Raw genomic sequence first — 5,733 nt, forward strand, 5'->3', positions numbered from 1 at the left:
TTTCTTTTCCTTTTATTCTCCACTTAATTTGAAGTCTACTCATTTTGAGCAATAAGAGAAGTAGAAAAACAATTTCTGCCGTAGTGATGTGTATGGTTGCATGGGTAATTCAGCCAGGGTAAAAGCAACACAAGGGAAGGAGTCAATTTTACCACCATTTGGAGAAAGGTTGGCTTTACAATTGAACGATCAAAGAATTTGCAGACTGCTGGATGACATGCACACAGCAGTTATAAGGCAGTACAATAGTGAGCTGTGAGTACAGGGAGCATCTAGCCATGGCAGATGACAGGGAATGCTCGCTTCTTCACAGAGTTGACCCATGAAGAAGTACTCAAAACAATTCATCATGAAAGGAAAGGTGTCTTTGAGGAGTGCTTTATTATTATCTGGTCTCCAAATATTTCCCCTAGTCTTTTCTGTGTTTGCCGTTCCTTCAACCTGGAATGACTCTCCTCTTCCTCTACAAACTTTATGGTATTTTGTGCTTCAAAAGGAAGAATGTGTGGGGCTGGCACTGTGGCGTAGTGGATAAAGCTGCCACCTGCAGTGTCGACATCCCATATGAGCCCGGTTTGAATTCTGGCTGCTCCACTTCCAATCCAGCTCTCTGCTGTGGCCTGGGAAAGCAGTAGAAGATGGCCCAAGTCCTTGTACCCCTGTACCCGAGTGAGAGACCTGGAAGAAGCTCCTGGCTTCTGGCTTCAGATCGGCTCAGCTCTGGCTGTTGCAGCCATCTGGGGAGTGAACCAGTGGATGGAAGACCTCTCTCTCTCTCTGCCTCTCCTTCTCTCTCTGTATAACTCTGACTTTCGAATAAATAAATCTTTAAAAGAAAAGAAAGATCAACTTCTTGGTACATGGTTTCCTGGAAATCAATGTACAAGACTTGTGGACAGGATATGGCCAAGCCAAGGCTGAATGGCCAAAAGGATCCCTTTTGAGGTCTGTTGCTGCAGTAGACTCTACCAAGTGTTCTCAACCCACAAGGCTGACTTTGCTCCTCTTAATCCTCTTCCACTCCCTCCCCTGTGCTGGAATTGCAGGGAGCCCATTCTTTCTGCAGTGTCCTCTAGCTTGTATTGAGAAAGCTTAACATTTGGCCACTTTAAAGGATAATGCTTACAGGAGCTCTGCTGTTCATCCAAGAACATGTGTGTTTTTGGTTGGTTTTTTTTTGGACAGGCAGAGTTAGACAGTGAGAGAGAGAGAGAGGGAGAGAGAGAGAGAGAGAGAGAGAGAAAGAAAGGTCTTCCTTTTTCTGTTGGTTCACCCCCCAAGTGGCTGCTACGGCCAGCGCAGTCAGGAGCCAGGTGCTTCTCCTGGTCTCCCATGGGGTGCAGGGCCCAAGCACTTGGGCCATCCTCCACTGCACTCCTGGGCCACAGTAGAGAGCTGGACTGGAAGAGGAGCAACTGGGACAGAATCTAGCACCCCAACCGGGACTAGAACCCAGTGTGCCGGCGCCGCAGGCAGAGGATTAGCCTAATGAGCCACGGCACCAGCCCCAGAACATGTACTGATGGGTGCAGCTGGAGCTCAGAGGCAAGAAGCTGATAAGGTACACAGCAACGCAAACTTCACATGCTCCAGGCACACTCGCTAGTTAGTGTTGTAAAAACTACACACGTCCTTTGCATCATCTCTCCTTTTGCCTGGGGCACTCTTTCCCTTAAATCTTTGTTCAAATATTCTCTCAGTGTTTTAGTACTACATCAGTCCTCATTTCTCAATTCTCTTGCACTATCTTTTCCTTTTTTCAATAGAGCTTATCACCTTCTGCTATATGAGATAATTTACTTATGCACGATATTCTGTTTATCGTCCATTGCCTGTTTTTCCCAGACAGAATGTAAGCTCTAGGAGGACAAGGAACTTGTCAGTATATCCCAAGAGTCTAGAATAGAGCCTTGGCACAAAATAGGCACACAAATATTTGTGGAGGGGCCGGAGCTGTGGTATATAGCAGGTTAAGCCTTTGCTTGCAGTGCCAGCATCTCATATGAGTGCCAGTGCAAGTCCTGAGTGCTCCATTTCTGATCCAGCTCCCTGCTAATGTGCCTGGGAAAGCAGTGGAAGACAGCCTAAGTACTTGGGTCCCTGTACCCCAGAGGAGACGGGGGCTCCTGTTTCAGAATGGCCCAGCTCTGGCTGCTGTGGCCATCTGGGGAGTGAACCAGCATGTAGAAGATTGATCTCTCTCCTCATTCTCTCTGTATTAGGAAAAAAAAAAAATATATATATATATATATATATCGTTGAGTGACTAAATGAATTACTAGAGAGAAACATAATATGTAAAAAGAGATATAAATTCAACTAGATAAAGCCATCACCTGCAGTGCCAGCATCCCATATGTGTACCGGTTCAAGTCCCAACTGCTCCACTTCTGGTCCAGCTCTCTGCTATGGCCTGGGAAAGCAGTAGAAGATGGTCCAAGTTCTTGGGCCCCTGCACTCACATGGGAGACCAGGAAGAAGCACCTGGCTCCTGGCTTTGGATTGGCGCAGCTCCAGCCGTTGCGGCCAATTGGGGAGTGAACCAGCAGATGGAAGACCTCTCTCTCTCTGCCTCTCCTCTCTCTGTGTAATTCTGACTTTCAAATAAATAAAAAAATATATAAAATAAATAAATATTTAAAATACCAATAACAAATTTCTTGAGTTTCCTACCAGGTAATGTCAAAGTCCCACATCAAGAGTCAACTAAAAAACCCCACTCATTGTGATTTGGCTACTAGATGCTGCAGCAGGCTTGAGCTAGGCGTGAGTTTTCTTCCCCTTTTGACAGGACAACAGTAGTAGTACTTGATCTGCCCTGGTAGACTGTTGGTTAACTCAACACTAGTGGACTTTGGAACACTTAGGAAGCTGCTGCAAGGGTGTTAAGCTAGCTAGAGTCATTTACAGGATTCTGTGACAAGCAGCTGGAGCCCTTGGAGAAAACAAATAGAACCATGGGACAGAAAGGTCTTCTGAATGGTATAGACATATCCCTGAGCATGCAGGAAGATGGCCAGAGTGTACTTCTTTCAGTTTTTTTTTTTTTTAAGGGTCTGGACATGCCGCCTTTTTTTTTTTTTTTTAAGATTTATTTATTTTATTTGAAAGTCAGAGTTACAGAGAGAGAGAGAGAGAGAGAGAGAGAAAGAGAGAGGAGAGAAATCTTCCTTCTGCTTGTTCACTCTCCAAATGGCTGCAAGGACTAGGGCTGGGCCAGGCTGAAGCCAGGAGCCAGGAGCTAGGAGCCTCATCTGGGTCTCGATGTGAGTGCAGGGGCCCAAGGACTTAGGCCATCCTTTGCTGCTTTTCCCAGGCACATTAGCAGGGAGCTGGGTTGGAAGTGGAGCAACCGGGACTAGAACTGGTGCCCATATGGGATGCTGGGGCTGCAAACAGTGGCTTAACTTGCTGCCTCACGTTGCCAGCCCCACACTTGCAGTTTTAAGGAAACTGACTTTCACATTTCAATTTCCATTTCATTCTTTCCTGAAACTAATCTCTTTGAGAACAGGCCTGATTACATGATAATCTATTTTTTAAAGATTTATTTAATTACTTGAAAATGATAATCTATTTTTAAAAGAGAGAAATATCTTTGTCTGGTACCACAATTCAAACTAGGGCTCATCCCTCCGGAGTGTTATAAATCTTCTTGGACCAAAAAGAAGGGTGTATCAAAACACCAACTTCAGGGGTTGGTGCTATGGCATAGACAATTATATAGACAGCCTCTGTTTGCAGTGCTCTATAATTTAAAAAATGTTCCAGGGGCTTGGCACTGTGGCTTAGCAGGTTAAAGCCCTAGCCTGCAGTGCCAGTATCCCCTATGGGTTTGGGTTCGAGTTCTGGCTGTTCCAATTCCAATCCAGCTCCTTGCTAATGCGCCTGGGAAAGCAGCTGAGATCGGCTCAAGTGCTTGGGGCCCTGAACCCACATGCAAGACCCAGAAATTCCTGGAGTCCTGGGAGAAGCTCCTGGCTTTTGGCTTTGGATCGGCTAAGCTCCATTTGGGGAGTGAACCAGCAGATGGAAGACCTCTCTCTCTTTCTCTCTGTAACTCTGTTTTTCAAATAAATAAATAAAATAAATCTTAAAATAATCAAGGCACTTTTGTCTATTGACAGATGAAGAGATAAATAAAATATAGATATATAGTAGAATATTATTCAACCTTTAAGAGGAGTAAAATTCTCACTTATGCTACAACATGGATGAACCTCAACTGAATAAAATAGGCCATTCATCAGAAAGAAAAATACTGTATGATTCCACTGACCCAAAGTACTTAGAGTAATCAAAAATCACAGACAGTAGAATGATAGTTGCAGTGAGCTGAGGAAACAGAATGGAGTTCTTATTGAATGGTTACAGATTTTCAGTGTTACAAGATGAAGAGTCCTGAAAATGGATGACAATGATGGTTGCATATCACTGGTAATGCACTAGTCACTGAACTATACACTTAAAAAAATACTTATTTACTTGAGAGGCAGAAAGACAGATCTCCTACCTGCTAGTTCACTCCCCCAGTGCCTCCAATGGTTGGGGCCGGGCATTCAGAAACTGGAACAGGGGACTCAAAGCAGGGTGGCAGGAACCCAATTCACTTGAACTGTCACCACAGCCTCCCAGGGTGTGCATTAGGAAGATGGAGTCAGCAGCTGGCCTGGCTTTGACACTAAGCAGCCATATGTGGAAAACTGGTGTCTTAACCAGTAGGCCAAGTGCCTGCCCCTGTACACTTAAAAATGGTTGAAATCAGGGGACAGAGCTGTGGGCCAGCTGTGGCGCAGTGGATTAATGCCCTGGCCTGAAGTGCTGGCATCCCATATGGGCGCTGGTTCAAGATCCAGCTGCTCCACTTCTGATCCAGCTCTCTGCTATAGCCTGGGAAAGCAGTAGGGGATGGCTCAAGTCCTTGGGCCCCTGCACCTGTGTGGAAGACCGGGAAGAAAACGCCTGGCTCCTGGCTTCAGATCGGCACAGCTCCAGCTGTTGTGGCCAAATGGGGAGTGAACCATCGGATGGAAGACCCCCCCCCCCCCCCCCCCCGTGTAACTCTGACTTTCAAATGAATAAATAAATCTTTAAAAATAGTCAAAATGGTAAACCCAGGGGGTTTCAAGTAGATCTATCTGCAGAGGGAGTGGCTTGGCTTTGAAATACAAATTTACAAGCCTGCACTGAGATACTCTGGAATCACAATTGCCATTGCAGTATGGATCATTCAAAATCAAGTGCCTTTTTTTGAAGGGTGTTAGAGAACTGATGGATAAAACTCAGTGGGTTAAGCCACTGCCTACAGTGCTGGCATCCCATACCAGCACCCGTTGAAGTCCCTGCGGCTCCACTTCCCATCCAGTTCCCTGCGGGTGCACGTGGGAAAGCAGCTGAGGATGGCCTATGTCCTTGGACCCCTGCACCGTAGGAGACCTGGAGGAAGCTCCAGGCCCAGCCCCAGCTGTTGCAGGCACTTGGGGAGTGAACCAGAGGATGGAAGATCTCTCTTTCTTTGTAACTCTGCAATTCGAATAGATAAAATATATCTTTAAATTAAAAAAAAAAAAAACTCATTGACAGGAACTTTAACATTTCTTTAAGATTTTGTATGGCTTTTTAAAAATAAATAAAATGAAATGTTTACTCATCTCATTCCATTTTCTAAAGGTTTGGTGTTTTCTATTTTCCATTAACAATAACAAAAACTCTTACTTAAGCTGACCTTGGAGT

This window comes from Oryctolagus cuniculus, chromosome 5 (genome assembly GCF_051225735.1).
Source record: "Oryctolagus cuniculus isolate XC-2025 breed Fujian yellow rabbit chromosome 5, ASM5122573v1, whole genome shotgun sequence".
NCBI lineage: Eukaryota > Metazoa > Chordata > Mammalia > Lagomorpha > Leporidae > Oryctolagus > Oryctolagus cuniculus.